At 47.4% G+C, this 20,999-nt stretch overlaps 1 long non-coding RNA gene across 4 annotated transcripts in view; it reads right to left on the minus strand.

Annotated features, from left to right (window-relative positions):
* Positions 1-6,605: 6,605 nt before the first annotated feature.
* LOC122935566 overlaps positions 6,606-20,999 on the minus strand; it is a 29,037-nt gene continuing 14,643 nt past the window's right edge. For all 4 annotated transcript variants that reach the window (XR_006388800.1, XR_006388798.1, XR_006388801.1 and 1 more), the window contains 2 exons: positions 8,847-8,993; positions 6,606-7,015 (listed from right to left, as the gene is read on the minus strand). This is a non-coding gene — a long non-coding RNA (uncharacterized LOC122935566). The remainder of the gene's footprint in view (positions 7,016-8,846; positions 8,994-20,999) is intronic.

Genomic DNA, 20,999 nt, shown 5'->3' on the forward strand with positions numbered 1-20,999 from the left:
ATTTTTTGTCACAAGTTAGTGGAATATGAGACTTTGTAAGAAAAATAAAATAAAACAACATAATTTTCCGCTAACTTGTGACAAAAAATAAAAACTTCTATGAAGTCACTTTGCCCATCAGCGAATACCTTAGGGTGTCTTCTTTCCAAAATGGGGTCAGTTGTGGGGTGTTTGTACTGCCCTGGCATTTGAGGGTCTCCGCAATCATTACATATATGGCCAGCATTAGGAGTTTCTGCTATTCTCCTTATATTGTGCATACGGGTAATGAGATTTTTTTTTTCTGTTCAGCCTCTGGGCTGAAAAAAAAAATGAACGGCACAGATTTCTTCATTCGCATCGATCAATGTGGATGAAAAAATCTCTGCCCAATAAAAAAAAAGGAGGGGAAAGGCATCTGCCAGGACATAGCAGCTCCGCCCAACATCCATACCCACTTAGCTTGTATGCCCTGGCAAACCCGATTTCTCCATTCGCATCAATCGATGTGGATGAAAAAATCATTGCCGGGTTTTTTATTTTTCTTTCTTTTATATACAAAGTGTTTGCCAAAGCATATGAACACCGCCCCTCAGCTTATAAGCCTCAGCAAACATATCTTTTTTACTGCAGAGGAGAAATCTCGTCTTGCAGCGCCGCATACACCGACTTTTGTGTAATCTGACAGCAGCGCAATGCTTCTGTCAGAATGCACATCGGTGCTGCAGCTGGTTCATCGGTTGGTCCACCTGGAAGGTAAAAAACAAACAAAAAAAAAACAGGCTGCAATGCAATAATTGTATTAACATGAACTTTATAATAACAGTTGAACAGAACATTAACTTTATTAAACTTTTGGAACAGAACATTAACTTTTTTGCTTACCGGTGATTTATAATTTTATTTTTACCTTTATAGGACGAACCTCTCCTTCCCCATGGGACAATGTGCAAAGCGCAAATCGCCCAGAGATGTGGCGAAGTACATTATGCACTTTGTCCCAGGTGAAAGGAGAGGTTTGCAGCAGCTCTTGGTGAAAAAGCCCTAAGAGCCCTGTGTGCCTGTCCTGTGTGAAGCAATCCCTATGCTAAGTGTACCTGTGTGTGGTACTTCTGGAAACACTCTTCTAAGCATAGGACAGGGTGGTCAGGGCAGTCAGGACAGAAATAGCGGGTGTCACGCCTTATTCCACTCCTGCTACAGACACGACATACCAGGCGCGCTTGCTTGGGATGTATTGTTTGAAGCCAAGGCGCCCGGTAAAATGTATAAGGGACTCGTCTCTGCAGATGTTTTGCTCAGGGGTATACAAATCAGCAAATTTGGTGTTATGGTGGTCTATGAGGGGTCGAATTTTGTGGAGCCGGTCAAAAGCTGGGTGGCCTCTGGGACGAGAGGTGCTGTTATCACTAAAGTGCAGGAAACGCAGGATGGTCTCAAATCGTGTCCTGGACATGGCAGCAGAGGCCATGGGCATGTGATGAATTGGGTTCGTGGACCAATATGACCGCAATTCATGCTTTTCTGTCAGGCCCATGTTGAGGAGAAGGCCCAGAAAAGTTTTAAATTCGGAAACTTGGATGGGTTTCCACCGGAAAGACTGGGCATAAAAGCTTCCCGAGTTGGCAGCTATAAATTAAGTGGCATACCGATTTGTTTCTGCCACGACTAAGTCCAAGAGCTCCGCAGTCAAGAACAGCTCAAAAAACCCCAGTGTTGATCCGATCTGAGCTGTTTCAACCCGAACTCCAATCTGGGCGGTGAAAGGGGGAACTACTGGTGCGGCTGAAGTTGGGGGCTGCCAATCAGGGTTTGCCAGCACCTCAGGGACTCTAGGGGCTCTACGGGCACGTCTGTGCGGTGGCTGCGACGGGGGAACTACTGCACGTTCCACCGTACAAGCTTCAACTGCCCTTCTGGTGCTCGCTACTTCACCATGTTGTACGACAGTGCTGGTACTAGGTCAGGGAGGGCTGTGCTGCTGGTGTATGCCTCACAACGTATTTATAAATATAATGTGTTAACTGGCTTGTGATTAGTTTTTTTTGAAAATCACCAGCCTGCCAGCGATGATTATTGGCTGGCAGGCTGGTGAAGAAATACTCCTTTAACTTTTGCCGGCCCGCAATGCACATGCGCGGGCCGGCTCTTACCGAAATCTTGCGTCTCGCGAGATGACGCACGGATGCGTCCAGGAGGAATGAATCGACCGCCTCTGGAACGTGATCCTGCGTTAGGCGGTCCGGAGGCAGTTAAAGGGGCGGGCACTGTGAAGGTCACAACTACACTGCTACATGCATGGTGGGCAGGGGCCAATATTAAGCAAACGGGCGCTGCAGAGTTCACTGTTAAAGGGGCGGGCACTGTCGAGGTCACTGTTAAAGGGGCAGGCACTTTAAAAGACACTGTTAAAGAGGCGAGCACTGTGGAAGTCACTGTAAAAGGGGCAAGTACTGTGGGGGTCACTGTTAAAGGGTCGGCCACTATGAAGGTCACTGCTAAAGGGGTTGCCAATGTTAAAGGGGTTGGCAATGCAGAGGTCACTGTTAAAGGGGTTGGCACTGTGGAAGTCACTGTTAAAGGGACGGGCACTGTAAAAATCACTGTTAAAGGGGTTAACACTATAAAGGTCACTGTTAAAGGGGTGGTCAATGTTAAAGAAGCAAGCACTGTAGAGGTCACTGTTAAAGAGGTGGTCAATGTTAAAGAAGTGGGCACTGTGGTGGTCACTGTTTAAAAGGTGGTCAATATTAAAGGGGCAGGCACTGTGGAGGTTACTGTTAAAGGGGCAGGTACAGTGGAGGTCAATCTTAAAGGGGCAGGCACTGTGGAGGTCACTGTTAAAGGGGCAGGCACGGTGTAAGTCACTATTAAAGGGGCGTGCCCTGCGGAGATCACTGTTAAAGGGGTGGGTACTGTGGAGGTCACTTTTAAAAGGGCAGGCACTGTGCAGGTCACTGTTATAGATGTGGTCACTGTTAAAGGGGCGGGCACTGTGGAGGTCATTGTTAAATGGGTGGGCACTATGGAGGTCACTGTTAAAGGGGTGGGCACTGTGGAGGTCACTGTTAAAGGAGCAGGCATTGTAGAGGTTACTGTTAAAGGGGTGGTCACTATTAAATAGATGGGCACTGTGAAGGTAACTGTTAAAGGGGCAGGCACTGCCGAAGTCACTCTTAACCCCTTAACCCCTTAAGGACCGGGCTCATTTTCACTTTAAGGACCAGGCCATTTTTTTGCAAATCTAACCAGTGTCACTTTATGTGGTGATAACTTTAAAACGCTTTGACTTATCCAAGCCATTTTTTCATCACATATTGTATTTCATGACACTGGTAAAATGGAGTAAAAAAATAATTTTTATTTATAAAAGAATACCAAATTTACCAAAAATTAGCAAAAATTAGCTAATTTCCAAGTTTAAATTTCTCTACTTCTATAATACATAGTAATACCTACAAAATGAGTTACTACTTTACATTCCCCATATGTCTACTTCATGTTTGTTGATTTTTTTGGGATGTTACAAGGCTTAGAAGTTTAGAAGCAAAACCCACTTTTTAAGGACCAGTTCAGGTCTGAAGTCACTTTGTGAGGCTGACATAATTGAAACCACCCAAAAATCACCCCTTTCTAGAAACAACACCCCTCAAGGTATTCAAAATGGATTTTACAAATTGTGTTAACCCTTTAGGTGTTCCACAAGAATTAATGAAATATAGAGATACCTTTTCAAACTTTTTTTGGCCGATTTTCCATTTTAATAAATTTTTTCCAGTTACAAAGCAAAGCTTAACAGCCAAACAAAACTCAATATTTATGGCTCTGATTCTGTAGTTTACAGAAACACCCCATATGTGGTCATAAACTGCTGTACGGGCACACGGCAGGGCGCAGAAGGAAAGGAATGCCATACGGTTCCTGGAATGCAGATTTTGCTGGACTGTTTTTTTGACACCATGTCCCATTTGAAGCCTCTGATGCAGCCCTAGAGTAGAAACTCCCAAAAAGTGACCCCATTTTAGAAACTACCTCCCTCAAGGTATTCAAAATGGATTTTACAAACTTTGTTAACCCTTTACGTGTTCCACAAGAATTAATAGAAAATAGAGATACAATTTCAAAATTTTACTTTTGATAGGACCCACACCTATAAGACAATGGGGGCATATCCTAGCGATATGTCCCCATTGTCTAAGATGGGATAACCCCTTTAAAGGGGAGGGTACTGTGGAAGTCACTGTTAAATGGACGGGTACTGTGGATGTCACTGTTAAAGGTGCGGCCACTATAAAGGTCACTGGTAAATGAGTGGTCAATGTTAAAGGGGTGGGCACTGTGGAGGTCATTGTTAAATAGGTGGGAAATGTTAAAGGGGCGGGCACTGTGGGGATCATGTGTTAAAGGGGAGGGCACTGTGGAGGTCACTGTTAAAGATGCGGTCAATGTTAAAGGGGCAGGCACTGTGGAGGTCAATGCTAAAGGGGCGGCCACTGTAGATGTCACTGTTAAAAGGGCAGCCACTGTAGATGTCACTGTTAAAGTGGCGGGCACTGCAGAGATCACTGTTAAAGGGGCGGTTACTGTGAAAGTCACTGTTAAAGGGGCAGCCACTGTGCAGGTCACTGTTAAAGATGCGGTCACCAAACCTACTGCATTTGAAAAACGGTGTAAGCTCTCGGCCACTACATAGGGGCTGATATCTGATATATACGTCATCTTACCTTCTACCCTTCTCCTGCGCTTGTAGGACATGCGTATATGACTAAATGGGAAAAGATTCAGAATATGACTAAATGGGAAAAGATTGATCTGGAATAGGACGGGAATGACTTCCTCCTGCATCACTCATAGGGAAAACTCATGCAAGGTTTTAATGTTTTGGTAGCACACTCCGCAGCTGCTGAGACATCTTAACGCCAATGTTTCAGGTGGATGTTGGCGATGTGGATCGGGATTTGGATCTCATATCCACATATTTGGGGAATGCTCCCTGATACGCCCCTTCTGGTTTACAGTGCAGGACATTCTTTTCCAACTTCTCAACATTAGATTACCATTAGACCCTTTTTTCTTTCTGTTGACCATGCCGCCTACTCCATAGAAACGGCACTTCCTAAGACTATCTTTGCACATTTTGACAGCCGCCAGACGTCTGATTGCGAGCTTCTGGAAGAGATCTGTCTCACTGTACAGCTTGATCTTATTGCTAGTATTGCTGAGGTTAGAAAAATGGAGCATCTGGCAGCTATGCTGGCCAATCCGACTGATCGATTTGAGAAAGTATGGCAATTATTGGAGGAGTTTTTTGACTCACACGCTAAAACATCAATGGTACCAGTCTCCCATCCCTCCTTCCTTCCCCTCCTTTGCCTTGTCTTCTGGTGTCTCCCCCCTTTGTACGAGTTTATTGTTTATATGGCTCTTTAGTGGCTCTTTTTTGGAATTCTTTATTGTATTTTGCCAAATAGACTTTCCTTCATGTATCTTGCAAGTATTCAACTGCTAACTTTATTGTTATTGGATTTAGGTTCCTTCTTTGATCACCTATGCATTTAATGGACAAATGTTTGCTTCTAATAATATATTACTGTATTATATAAAATACTCTAATAAAAAGACAATTACAAAAAAAATAGATGCAGTCACTGTTAAAGGGGCGGGCACTGTGGAGGTCACTGTTAAAGGGGCAGGCACTGTGGAGGTCACTGTTAAAGGGGCAGGCACTGTGGAGGTCACTGTTAAAGGGGCAGGCACTGTGGAGGTCACTGTTAAAGGGGCGGGTACAATATAGGTCACTGTTATGGGGGAAACTGTTGATATATTTTTACGACACACAGAAACATTAAATGAAATAGATGAAATATATCCGTGCAAAGCCGGGTCCTTCTGCTAGTGTATATATTTCTGTCAAAATGACAAAATAAAAAAGGAATGTCCTCACAGGTCGCTGCTTTTGATGTTCTGCAGCAGCTGCGGCTGTGTTATAGGGCAGTAATTGCAGCTAGAAGGCACGGCCAGGCACAGCCAGCGACCTCTTCTCACTCCTGGGCTGACAGTTTTCCCTGTCTGCTCATAGTCTACACAATCCTTCCTCTGTCTGATTCCGGCATTCCCCTTCTCTGTCCCTGACACTAGAATACAATCCTGATTGTGTCTTTTGAATGTCCCTAAAATAGTTTTCCTGGCAGACCCTGCAAGTCCCAACCCCCTCATCCACAGCCCAGCCCAGAATGACGTTCTGCTCGCTCTGCTCGGGCACCTCCCTGTCTGCGGCAGCACTGATTGGCTCATCCATGCTGTCTGTCAGCCCGGGGTCCAATCAGGGCAAGGCCCCCCCACTTCCTGTCAGGGTCATGTGAGAACCCTTCTTCTTCCTCTTTTTCCCGCTGACACGTGCACTAATACTATGTTACGTGCCGTTATAGTGGACTCATCCGAAACAGACCTGAAAAGGTTCATAACGAGTCTGGTTGAGCGCAGTCCTGACCTCTGACCACCAGGACCTCGCCCGCTCTAGACTGCAGTGTCTAATGTCAGCGTCAATGAGCAGGAATTACATTTCTCGGCCACCAGTAATAATTTGATGCCTCACAATGGACGGTCAATGATACATCTCAGTCTCATTTTTCATCTTCTGCTTTATTACATTGATAAATGTCACTATGATCGCTGAGAAGGAGGAGAAATCTGGCTATAATGGGGGTGTATTCAGACTGGGCACCTGGGGCAGCGGATCCGGCCCTGAGTGTCTTCACCGCTGTCACCTCCCAGGGTTATCTGCAACTAGAGAAGGAAAAGCCGCGAGAAGAGAGAATTACTGAGGCTGATCGGCGATGTGTCCTCCGCTGTGAGGGACGGAGATGCATCCGGCCGCCTCACATCACTTATTACACATTGATTCACCATAAGCTACAATTTATGAAGCAGCATTTCTGTTTTCCTGGACAATCACTGTCCACTTTACATATTCCAGGTGGCAGATCGGATGGGCAATCGGTCCGGCGTGGTGGTGGTGGGCATGTTCCGGGCTTCTCTGGAGAAGAAATGGTCATTGAGTTAGATTTCCAGATGTAACTATAGAAACATAAGACACAAAGTATCAACACTACATATCCTGAGAGACTGGAAGAGCGGCATCAATGAGAGAGATATCCAGAAAATGGCAGAATAGTGAGTGCAGCTCTGGAGTATAATACAGGGTGTAACTCAGGATCAGTACAGGATAAGTAATGTAATGTACACAGTGACTGCACCAGCAGAATAGTGAGTGCAGCTCTGGAGTATAATACAGGATGAAACTCAGGATCAGTACAGGATAAGTAATGTAATGTATGTACACAGTGACTGCACCAGCAGAATAGTGAGTGCAGCTCTGGAGTATAATACAGGATGTAACTCAGAATCAGTACAGGATAAGTAATGTAATGTATGTACACCGTGACTGCACCAGCAGAATAGTGAGTGCAGCTCTGGGGTATAATACAGGATGTAACTCAGTATCAGTGCAGGATAAGTAATGTAATGTATGTACACAGTGACTGCACCAGCAGAATAGTGAGTGCAGCTCTGGAGTATAATACAGGATGTAACTCAGGATCAGTACAGGATAAGTATTGTAATGTATGTACACAGTGACTGCACCAGCAGAATAGTGAGTGCAGCTCTGGAGTATAATACAGGATGTAACTCAGGATCTGTACAGGTTAAGTAATGTATGTACACAGTGACTGCACCAGCAGAATAGTGAGTGCAGCTCTGGAGTATAATACAGGATGTAACTCAGGATCTGTACAGGATAAGTAATGTACTGTATGTACACAGTGACTGCACCAGCAGAATAGTGAGTGCAGCTCTGGAGTATAATACAGGATGTAAATCAGGAGCAGTACAGGATAAGTAATGTAATGTAATGTACACAGTGACTGCACCAGCAGAATAGTGAGTGCAGCTCTGGAGTATAATACAGGATGTAACTCAGGATCAGTACAGGATAAGTATTGTAATGTATGTACACAGTGACTGCACCAGCAGAATAGTGAGTGCAGCTCTGGAGTATAATACAGGATGTAACTCAGGATCTGTACAGGTTAAGTAATGTACTGTATGTACACAGTGACTGCACCAGCAGAATAGTGAGTGCAGCTCTGGAGTATAATACAGGATGTAACTCAGGATCTGTACAGGTTAAGTAATGTACTGTATGTACACAGTGACTGCACCAGCAGAATAGTGAGTGCAGCTCTGGGGTATAATACAGGATGTAACTCAGGATCAGTACAGGATAAGTAATGTAATGTAATGTATGTACACAGTGACTGCACCAACAGAATAGTGAGTGCAGCTCTGGGGTATAATACAAGATGTAACTCAGGATCAGTACAGGATAAGTAATGTAATGTATGTACCCAGTGACTGCACCAGCAGAATAGTGAGTGCAGCTCTGGGGTATAATACAGGATGTAACTCAGTATCAGTACAGGTGCTGTATATTATTTATGTACCTAATGGAAATGTATGTAATGGCAGTAGAAATAATACTTCTAGAGGAGCACACAGAACCTTGTGGAGCTATCATATGATGACACATGAAGTGCTCACAGGTCCACACTTTGGAACATTAATGTGCTCCTTGCGTTAGTCCTCACAGTCATGTGATGCAGATACAGTCCTGATAATTGCCGGGCTGCCTGCCACCAGTGAAGCTGAATTTACCTCTGAGATGTGTTTGTGGTAAAGCAGATTTTGGCAGATCAGGTGGAGCTGGTCATGTAACCATACAGCTGTCAGATTCCTTCACCAGGTGCCAAATCCTGTCTAATAATGAGCTCCATCTACTTGTTGGGTTTGGTTTCTAATGAACTTACACTCGATGGGATCCCTGCATTTTATGGTGCACTGATCACTGCAGCACTTTTCTTTTTCAGGACAGACATCGTCCGATTTGCACTCAGGAGGAGAAATGTTAGGAGGACACTTTGCTAATGGTTCTAGGGGACATTGTCCAGGTTTCTCTGTAAATAAAGAAGTTGATGTGTCACACACGTATCAGGTAGTTACATGTCGCCTCTTATAAACCAGATTCAAAAAGTGACAAATATCAGTAATAAACACTTTGGTCGAATGATCCCGTCTGTGACCGACTTTGTTCTTGGTGGAAAGATTTTCCTTGTGTTGACAGAACTGTCTCATTCAGAAGGATCAGAGGCATAACCAGGGGCGTTGCTGGGGTCTGAGAACATCCGGGGCTCAAGCCCACTGAGTGGAAATTTGCATAATAAGAATTAACATACAAGCCAACGCACTTAAATACCAGATGTTATCTCTATGGAGGTTCCGGAGATGGCTGTGTACAGCAATCGGCTGTCTCTGGCACTCCGATAGAAAAGAATAGAGGAATTGTGCACATTTCTGACCAGCCACTCCGTCCATTTCAGGTGGGCTTCACAGGATACAGAGCCTCCATTATCGTGATCTGAGGAGGGGGGTTAGAGAACCCATAGGACCCTCACCAATCCAATAGTGGATAGGGGACTACTTTCTTTAACTGGAAATTGGAATAATCCTTTAATGCTGAAATAAAATTTGTAAAAATAACAATAATGTAAAGGTGCATTTTGTGTCCCTCGCCAACTCTGCGTACAATTATCGGGAAGGAACAGTTCCGTCCTGATAACTGTCTGCTGCTTGTTAGTGGAGGGGAAGAACTACATTTACACTTACAGGCTGGTGTCATGGAAGATGTGTGCACACCTTGTACTTGTTCCGCTGATCCGCTACTTGAGGGCTGCGCGGGCATGAGTTCAGTCACTTCGGTGCACAATCCCGTCCTCCAGCGCGTGATCCCACGAGACTCGTGACCTCCAGTGACGGGTCTTGCGGGATCACGCGCCGCAGGACGGGATTGCGCACTGAAGTGAATGAACTCATGCCCGCGCAGCCTGCAAGTAGTGGAACAAGTACAAGGAGGGTGGGGAGATGATCTGTGGGATTGCCCAGGTCAAATCAATATTAAAGGGCCCTGGAATAGCCAAAAATGCTACCAGCATAACATAACATTCGGGGCACTGGACAGAACATCCGGATGCTTTGACCTAACGACGCCCCTGGGCATAACAGTAAAACCAGTAGATGTTCCATAGCTTTGTCCGTGTGGACTCTTGACAATCACTGAACCCTAACCGTGCAATGATGGTGTTGGTCAGATATAATTCTTCTGACTTCCTCTTTGCTTGGATTGTATATACTATAGCTTGAACCTAGAGATGAGCAAATCGAAGCTGAGGAAGGTGAATTTGTTCAGAGTTTCAGGAAAAATTTGATTCTGAACGAATGCGAATTTCCTCATACTTCGTGGTAACGAAACACAATTTTTCCTAACAATGGCAGCTAAAATGGTGGCTACACGTGTGAGGACATGGGGCAAGGAACTCTGGGAAGGGGGGATGACCCATAATGCCATGAATGCAGCCAATCAGCAGCCCGCCAGCCCGGTGATGTCACAGCCCTATAAATACGGCGGCCATCTTAGATTCTGCCATTCACCATCGTACTTTGTTCAGGGACAGACGTTTCAGGTGCTAGGGAGAGTGAAAGAAAACCTCAATGTGGAAAAAAAGTGCTTTATAAGTGCACGATAAGGATAGGGAGGAATCATGTCACATCAGCTTAGTGCAGGGACAGACGTTGCAGGGGCTAGGGAGAGTCATACAGAAAACATCATTGGGAAAAAATACCATTAAGGCCTCATGCACACGACCATTGTGTGTTTTGCTGTCCGCAAATTGTGGATCCGCAAAACACGGATGGCGTCCGTGTACGTTCTGCAATTTGCGGAACGGCACGAACAGCCATTGATATAACTGCCTATTCTTGTCCGCAAAACGGACAAGAATAGGACAGGTTATATATTTTTGGCGGACCACGGAACGGAGAAACGGATGGGGACAGCACACAGAGTGTTGTTCGTATCTTTTGTGGCCCCATTGAAGTGAATAGGTCCGCATCCAAGCTGCAAAAACTGCGAACCAAAACAATGGCCGTGTGCATGAGGCCTTACAAGTGCAGGGAAAGATTATTTGGGGATCCAAATGTCCATTATACAGCTTTGTCATTCCAGTAATTTGTTGTAGGGGTTCAAGTGTTATGTTGAAAAGCCTTTAGTGGCTTATATCTGTGGGAAAAGAGAAACACATACTCTGTTCACTTCTGCAGCTATATATGGTGAAAACGTTTAGTGCCCTATTATAGTACAATACGAGAAAAATAGACGCTGTTCACATTTGGTTTTATTTGTGGTAAAAGCGTTTCTTGTCATATTTCTAGAGAAAATTAGAAAAATACACACAGTTCACATTTGCTGTTATTTGCGCAGAAATAATTTAGTGACCTATTTCATTACAAAAAGAAAAATATATTTGTCACTTTAATAGATTTTTGTTTAGTTTAGCTACAAGTATGTGAGACAGAGAAGTGCCAAACCATGCACAGAGGAGTGGCAGAGGCCTGAATGTTTCTGGCACAGGTCGCAGCAGAGTAAGGGGGCACGGCAGCAGGAGTTGCAGCGAGAGGCTTGAGCTCCCGGTGTCATCTAGGTGTCTTGACCAGCAACCCAGAAGTTCTTGATTGGTTAACTCGATCATCCACATCATCCCAAGTGACATCAGACACCCCTAGCCAACAGTTGGTGGGTTTGTCAGACACAACCCTTTGTTGGCATGGTCCGTGAGCAGGCCCTGTGCCCTCACTTGTCCTCAACCTGCCTCTGTCCTTTTCTGTTCCATCACCGCAAGAAGTATTATATGCTGTAGACTCGGCTCCACTTTTCAGCGAGGAAGAACTACTAGAGGACAGTCAGCAGCTACTGCCCAGCCAAGACCTGGAGGAGGCATCCGCCACTTCCTCAACTAGGTGGGCAAGTAGTGATGAGGAGAGCTTGTGTCGCGAGCGGTCAGGTTCCTGACCCAAAGACCATTGAGGAAGACATCAGTGATGTGCAGACACTAGTCGATGATGATGAAGCCGATCGCACTTGGGATTCGGGTGAAGAAGGGGCTTCGTCATCATCAGGAGAAGAGGGTGGCAGCTTGCTAGTGACCCAGCGGCTGAGCCAGCAAGTATCTAGCGTGGTCGGGAGTCAGCAGGGTGGCAGCAGTGGGAGGTCGGGAGCCAAATGGGCACGAGGTAGAACACCCGCTTTGCAGCAGCCTACCTCTCCGGGAAGGAGTGGTACAGGGGTTCACGGAGGCAGCGGCAGTAGCAGTCAGCCAGTGAGTAGTGTTGGAGGGAAAATGAGGTACTCGGCGGTGTGACAGTTTTTTGTGATGCCGCCAGAGGAGCTCAACATGACCTCATGTAGAATATATAGGCAGAAGGTGAAGCGTGGGCAGGGTGCAAATGTTGGCACCACAGCCTTTCACCAACATATGTAGTGTCACCATAAAGTGGCCCGGGAGAACTGTGGCTCTGATGTGGTGGTCCAGCCTGCCACAGCTACTGGCACGCACCTAGTTTCAGCCAGTTAAGGCTCCACCACCTTAGCAGGAGGGAGCTGTCTGTCAATCCCATCTTTTGCTGGAGCAGATTATCCTGCTCCTACTCCTTGTCAGTCATTCCGTCAGCAATCACCGAAGCGATTGCCAAGAGACAGCAGTATGCGTGCACGCATCCAACGGTGCAGAAGCTGAACGTGCTTCTGTCCAAGTGGCTGGTGCTGCAGTCCCTCCCTTCCAAGTGGTAGACTCTGCACCTTTCAGAACTGATGGCTTGTGGCGAGCCGAGGTGAAGAGTCCCAAGCCGTGATTTATAGGGATGAGCGAACCCGAACTGTATAGTTCGGGTTCGTACCGAATTTTGGGGTGTCCGTGGCACGGACCCGAACCCGAACATTTTCATAAAAGTCTGGGTTCAGGTTCGGTGTTCGTCGTTTTCTTGGCGCTTTTTGAAAGGCTGCAAAGCAGCCAATCAACAAGCGTCATACTACTTGCCCCAAGAGGCCGTCACAGCCATGCCTACTATTGGTATGGCTGTGATTGGCCAGTTCAGCATGTGACCCAGCCTCTATTTAAGCTGTAGTCACGTAGCGCCGCACGTCACTCTGCTCTGATCAGTGTAGGGAGAGGTTGCATCTGCGACGTCAGGGCGAGATTAGGCAGTGATTAATTCCTCCAAAACACTTAAGACAGTGATCGATCTACAGCTGTGGATCATTGAACTGCTGCTATTCAATTGCTCACTGTTTGTAGGCTGCCCAGAGCGTTTTTCAGTCACTTTTTTCTGGGGTGATCGGCGGCCACTTTGTCTTGTGGTGCGCCAGCACAAGCTGCCACCAAGTACATTTAACCATCAATAGTGTGGTTATTTTTTGACTATATCCTACATCAGGGGCAAGCTGCCACCAAGTCCATTTAACCATCAATAGTGTGGTTATTTTTTGGCTATATCCTACATCAGGGGCAAGCTGCCACCAAGTCCATTTAACCATCAATAGTGTGGTTATTTTTTTGCTATATCCTACATCAGGGGCAAGCTGCCACCAAGTCCATTTAACCATCAATAGTGTGGTTATTTTTTTGCTATATCCTACATCAGGGGCTTGGCTGTGCTTGCTATTTTATTGAGGAGTGAAATACAATTGCCAAAATAGCAGTACCCTAAATCTGGTGTTTCAGCTGTGGCAAGCCAATTGTAATACTGTCTGCTGTCTGGAAAAGGATATATTTTTGTTCTGGGTTGAAATACAATTCCCAACTTAGCAATTTCCTAATTTAGTGGTTTCTGCTGTATCAGGCCTACTTTAAATCTATCCATAAAAGGTTATATTAGATTCAAGGTGCGGATAGGGTCATCCACAATAACTTCACACACACGCTACCGTGCATTTCCAAGTCTAATTCTGTCCGTAAACGTATACCTGTCACCCAGCGCCTAAATACTAGGCCTACAATTTATATTCAGCTAAATCTGTGGTTACTGCTGTGCCTGTATTAGTGTAATACGGTACCTAAATAGATAGCCAGATAGTGTTAGGTGTCTGTAAAAAAAGGCCTGAATTTGAATTCAATACATTGGGCCAAATAATATTTTTGTTATTGTGGTGAACGGTAACAATGAGGAAAACATCTAGTAAGGGACGCGGACATGGTCGTGGTGGTGTTAGTGGACCCTCTGGTGCTGGGAGAGGACGTGGCCGTTCTGCCGCAGCCACACGTCCTACTGTACCAACTACCTCAGGTCCCAGTAGCCGCCAGAATTTACAGCGATATTTGGTGGGGCCCAATGCCGTTCTAAGGATGGTAAGGCCTGAGCAGGTACAGGCATTAGTCAATTGGGTGGCCAACAGTGGATCCAGCACGTTCACATTATCTCCCACCCAGTCTTCTGCAGAAAGCGCACAGATAGCGCCTGAAAACAAAGCCCATCAGTCTGTCACATCACCGCCATGCATAACAGGGAAACTGTCTGAGCCTCAAGTTATGCAGCAGTCTCTTATGCTGTTTGAAGACTCCGCTGGCAGGGTTTCCTAAGGGCATCCACCTAGCCCTTCCCCAGCGGTGGAAGACATAGACTGCACTGACGCACAACCACTTATGTTTCCTGATGATGAGGACATGGGAATACCACCTCAGCATGTCTCTGATGATGACGAAACACAGGAGCCAACTGCTGCGTCTTTCTGCAGTGTGCAGACTGAACAGAAGGTCAGGGATCAAGACTGTGTGGAAGAAGATGCAGGGGACGATGAGGTCCTAGACCCCACATGGAATGAAGGTCGTGCCACTGACTTTCAGAGTTCGGAGGAAGAGGCAGTGGTGAGACCGAGCCAACAGCGTAGCAAAAGAGGGAGCAGTGGGCAAAAGCAGTACACCCGCCGCCAAGAGACTCCGCCTGCTACTGACCGCCGCCATCTGGGACCGAGCACCCCAAAGGCAGCTTCAAGGAGTTCCCTGGCATGGCACTTCTTCAAACAATGTGCTGACGACAAGACCCGAGTGGTTTGCACGCTGTGCCATCAGAGCCTGAAGCGAGGCATTAACGTTCTGAACCTTAGCACAACCTGCATGACCAGGCACCTGCATGCAAAGCATGAACTGCAGTGGAGTAAACACCTTAAAAACAAGGAAGTCACTCAGGCTCCCCCTGCTACCTCTTCTGCTGCTGCCGCCTCGGCCTCTTCTGCTGCTGCCGCCTCGGCCTCTTCCTCCGCCTCTGGAGGAACGTTGGCACCTGCCGCCCAGCAAACAGGGGATGTACCGCCAACACCACCACCACCTCCGTCACCAAGCGTCTCAACCATGTCACACGGCAGCGTTCAGCTCTCCATCTCACAAACATTTGAGAGAAAGTGTAAATTCCCACCTAGCCACCCTCGATCCCTGGCCCTGAATGCCAGCATTTCTAAACTACTGGCCTATGAAATGCTGTCATTTAGGCTGGTGGACACAGACAGCTTCAAACAGCTCATGTCGCTTGCTGTCCCACAGTATGTTGTTCCCAGCCGGCACTACTTCTCCAAGAGAACCGTGCCTTCCCTGCACAACCAAGTATCCGATAAAATCAAGTGTGCACTGCGCAACGCCATCTGTGGCAAGGTCCACCTAACCACAGATACGTGGACCAGTAAGCACGGCCAGGGACGCTATATCTCCCTAACTGCACACTGGGTAAATGTAGTGGCAGCTGGGCCCCAGGCGGAGAGCTGTTTGGCGCACGTCCTTCCGCCGCCAAGGATCGCAGGGCAACATTCTTTGCCTCCTGTTGCCTCCTCCTCCTACTCGGCTTCCTCCTCCTCTTCTTCCACCTGCTCATCCAGTCAGCCACACACCTTCACCACCAACTTCAGCACAGCCCGGGGTAAACATCAGCAGGCCATTCTGAAACTCATATGTTTGGGGGACAGGCTCCACACCGCACAGGAGTTGTGGCGGGGTATAGAACAACAGACCGACGAGTGGTTGCTGCCGGTGAGCCTCAAGCCCGGCCTGGTGGTGTGCAATAATGGGCGAAATCTCGTTGCAGCTCTGGGACTAGCCGGTTTGACACACATCCCTTGCCTGGCACATGTGCTGAATTTGGTGGTGCAGAAGTTCCTTCACAACTACCCCGACATATCAGAGTTGCTGAATAAAGTGCGGGCCGTCTGTTCGCGCTTCCGGCGTTCACATCCTGCTGCTGCTCGTCTGTCTGCGCTACAGCGTAACTTCGGCCTTCCCGCTCACCGCCTCATATGCGACATGCCCACCAGGTGGAACTCCACCTTGCACATGCTGGACAGACTGTGCGAAAAGCAGCAGGCCATAGTGGAGTTTCAGCTGCAGCACGCACGGGTCAGTCGCACTGCGGAACAGCACCACTTCACCACCAATGACTGGGCCTCTATGCGAGAACTATGTGCCCTGTTGCTCTGTTTCGAGTACTCCACCAACATTGCCAGTGGCGATGACACCGTTATCAGCGTTACAATACCACTTCTATGTCTCCTTGAGAAAACACTTAGGGCGATGATGGAAGAGGAGGTGGCCCAGGAGGAGGAGGAAGAGGGGTAATTTTTAGCACTTTCAGGCCAGTCTCTTCGAAGTGACTCAGAGGGAGGTTTTTTGCAACAGCAGAGGCCAGGTACAAATGTGGCCAGCCAGGGCCCACTACTGGAGGACGAGGATGAGGAGGAGGTGGAGGAGGATGATGATGAAGCATGTTCACAGCGGGGTGGCACCCAAAGCAGCTCGGGCCCATCACTGGTGCGTGTCTGGGGGGAAACGCAGGACGATGACGATACGCCTCCCACAGAGGACAGCTTGTCCTTACCTCTTGGCAGCCTAGCACACATGAGCGACTACATGCTGCAGTGCCTGCGCAACGACAGCAGAGTTGCCCACATTTTAACGTGCGCGGACTACTGGGTTGCCACCCTGCTGGATCCACGGTACAAAGACAATGTGCCCACCTTACTTCATGCACTGGAGCGTGATAGGAAGATGCGCGAGTACAAGCGCACGTTGGTAGACGCGCTACTGAGAGCATTCCCAAATGTCACATGGGAACAAGTGGAAGCCCAAGGCAAAGGCAGAGGAGGAGCAAGAGATCGCCAACGCAGCTGTGTCACGGCCAGCTCCTCTGAGGGCAGGGTTAGCATGGCAGAGATGTGGAAAAGTTTTGTCAACACGCCACAGTGCACCACCACCTGATACGGAACGTGTTAGCAGGAGGCAACATTTCACTAACATGGTGGAACAGTACGTGTGCACACCCCTCCACGTACTGACTGATGGTTCGGCCCCATTCAACCTCTGGGTCTCTAAATTGTCCACGTGGCCAGAGCTAGCCTTTTATGCCTTGGAGGTGCTGGCCTGCCTGGCGGCCAGCGTTTTGTCTGAAGGTGTATTCAGCACGGCAGGGGGCATCATTACAGACAAACGCAGCCGCCTGTCTGCAGCCAATGTGGACAAGCTGACGTTCATAAAAATGAACCAGGCATGGATCCCACAGGACCTGTCCATCCCTTGTGCAGATTAGACATTAACTACCTCCCCTTAACCATATATTATTGTACTCCAGGGCACTTCCTCATTCAATCCTATTTTTATTTTCATTTTATCATTATATTGCGGGGCAACCCAAAGTTGAATGAACCTCTCCTCTGTCTGGGTGCCGGGGCCTAAAAATATCTGACAGTGGCCTGTTCCAGTGTTGGGTGACATGAAGCCTGATTCTCTGCTATGACATGAAGCCTGAATCTCTGCTATGGGACCTCTCTCCTCAGTCTGGGTGCCGGGGCCTAAGTTATATGACAATGGACTGTTCCAATGTTGAGTGATGTGAAGCATGATTCTCTGCTATGACATGAAGACTGATTCTCTGCTGAGTCGCTGACATGAAGCCTGAATCTCTGTTATGGGACCTCTCTCCTCTGTCTGGGTGCCGGGTCCTAAATTATATGACAATGGACTGTTCCAGTGTTGGGTGACGTGAAGCATGACTCTCTGCTATGACATGAAGACTGATTCTCTGCTTACATGAAGCCTGAATCTCTGTTATGGGACCTCTCTCCTCTGCCTGGGTGCCAGGGCCTAAATATATAACAATGGACTATTCCAGTGTTGGGTGACGTGAAGCATGATTCTCTGCTATGACATGAAGACTGATTCTCTGCTGACATGAAGCCTGAATCTCTGTTACGGGACCTCTCTCCTCTGTCTGGGTGCCGGGGCCTAAATATCTGACAATGGACTGTTCCAGTGTTGGGTGACGTGAAGCATGATTCTCTGCTATGACATGAAGACTGATTCTCTGCTGAAATGAAGCCTATATATCTGTTATGGGACCTCTCTCCTCTGCCTGGGTGCCGGGGCCTAAATATATGACAATGGACTGTTCCAGTGGTGGGTGACGTGAAGCCTGATTCCCTGCTATGACATGAAGACTGATTCTCTGCTGACATGAAGCCTGAATCTCTGTTATGGGACCTCTCTCCTCTGCCTGGGTGCCGGGGCCTAAATATCTGACAATGGACTGTTCCAGTGTTGGGTGACGTGAAGCATGATTCTCTGCTATGACATGAAGACTGATTCTCTCCTGAGTCGCTGACATGAAGCCTGAATCTCTGTTATGAGACCTCTCTCCTCTGTCTGGGTGCCGGGGCCTAAATTATATGACAATGGACTGTTCCAGTGTTGGGTGACGTGAAGCATGATTCTCTTTATGACATGAAGACTGATTCTCTGCTGACATGAAGCCTGAATATCTGTTATGGGACCTCTCTCCTCTGCCTGGGTGCCGGGGCCTAAATTATATGACAATGGACTGTTCCAATGTTGGGTGATGTGAAGCATGATTCTCTGCTATGACATGAAGACTGATTCTCTGCTGACATGAAGCCTGAATCTCTGTTATGGGACCTCTCTCTTCTGTCTGGGTGCCGGGGCCTAAATTATATGACAATGGACTGTTCCAATGTTGGGTGACGTGAAGCATGATTCTCTGCTCTGATATGAAGACTGATTCTCTGCTGACATGAAGCCTGAATCTCTGTTATGGGACCTCTCTCCTCTGCCTGGGTGCCAGGGCCTAAATATATGACAATGGACTGTTCTAGTGTTGGGTGACATGAAGCATGATTCTCTGCTATGACATGAAGCCTGATTCTCTTCTGAGTCGCTGACATGAAGCCTGAATCTCTGTTATGGGACCTCTCTACTCTGTCTGGGTGCCGGGGCCTAAATTATATGACAATGGACTGTTCCAATCTTGGGTGACGTGAAGCATGATTCTCTGCTATGACATGAAGACTGATTCTCTGCTGACATGAAGCCTGAATCTCTGTTATGGGACCTCTCTCCTCTGCCTGGGTGCCGGGGCCTAAATATATGACAATGGACTGTTCCAATGTTGGGTGACGTGAAGCCTGATTCTCTGCTATGACATGAAGACTGATTGTCTGCTGACAAGAAGCCAGAATTTCTGCTATGGGACCTCTCTCCATTTGATATTGGTTAATTTTTATTTATTTTATTTTTATTCATTTCCCTATCCACATTTGTTTGCAAGGGATTTAACTACATTTTGCTGCCTTTTGCAGCCCTATAGCCCTTTCCTGGGCTATTTTACAGCCTTTTTAGTGCCGAAAAGTTCGGGTCCTTATTGACTTCAATGGGGTTCGGGTTCGGGACGAAGTTCGGGTCGGGTTCGGCTCCCGAACCCGAACATTTCCGGGAAGTTTGGCCGAACTTCTCGAACCCGAACATCCAGGTGTTCGCTCAACTCTAGTGATTTCTTTGTGAAAAAGGCAGTACCAGCCCTGCACACACATGTAGAACAGAAGGTCGGCCAGTCCTTAAGCCTGTCGGTGTCTGACAAAGTGCACAGCAGTGCCAACGTGTGGAGCTGTAACTACGGTCAGGGACAATACATGTCCTTTACGGCCCACTGGGTGAATGTGGTTCCTGCACAGCCACACCAGCAACTTGGCCAGGTCAGGCCAGCAGAGCCACACCAGCAACTTGGCCAGGTCACGCCGCTTCCGCCTCCTTGTTGTCAAGCTGTTGGTCCTGCAACAATGTCCACCTCTGCCTCCTCATCCTCCACCATGTCCCCAGCCTTCACTGCAGGGACAAGGCACAGTGCCCCTCCAGCATACCACATGTGCAGGACTCTGCGGTGTCACGCTGTTCTGCACCTGGTTTACATTGCCGAACGGAGTCACACAGGGGAGGAACTGCTCTGTGTGATGCATCAAGAAATGGAAACCCAGCTTTCTCTGAGACAACTGAAAATCTGAACCATGCTGACCGACAACGCAAAGAATATGGTGTCAGTGCTGCGTCAAGGAGGGCTGAGCCATGTGCCCTGCATGGAACACAAGTTCAATCTGGTTGTCAAGCGGTTCCTGAAGTCTTCCACCCATCTGCAAGACATCCTAAAAATGGCCAGGAAACTTTGCATGCACTTCAGCCACTCGTACACCGCAAAACACCCCCTTGAGCTGCAGCGGCAGAACGGCATCCCCCAACATAGGCTGATATGTGATGTTTCCACTCGTTGGAATTCCACCCTCTATATGTTGGACCAACTATACGAACAGAGAAAGGCCATCAACGATTTCTTTATAATGCAAGTGGCAGATCATGCCTGACACCTGACGTTTGCTTAGGCCCTTTGAGGAGGCCACGTTATTTGTCAGTCGCCAGGACTACGGAATGAACAACGTAATTTCACTGCTTCATGTCCTGGAACAGATGTGTAACATCCTGGAGTATGTCACTAAACTATTTCTCCCTGCTACAACATGTTAGGTGCATATGTATTGTCATCTTGTGTAGTCTAACATTGCATTTTCCATTACAGTATTTTCTATGCCTGTTTCATATATTATGCTGTAATTGCCATGTACACCAGCAGGTGGCAGCAATGTGTTTAGTTCAGTTTAGCATAGCTAGACTGGAATAGTTTATTCCAGTGTTTAGCTCCCCCTCTTCTAGGAGCAGAAGTGGGCTGGTCCCACGCCCTGCAGCAAGGGAGGGAAGAAA

This window comes from Bufo gargarizans, chromosome 4, assembly GCF_014858855.1.
Source record: "Bufo gargarizans isolate SCDJY-AF-19 chromosome 4, ASM1485885v1, whole genome shotgun sequence".
NCBI classification, from domain to species: Eukaryota; Metazoa; Chordata; class Amphibia; order Anura; family Bufonidae; genus Bufo; species Bufo gargarizans.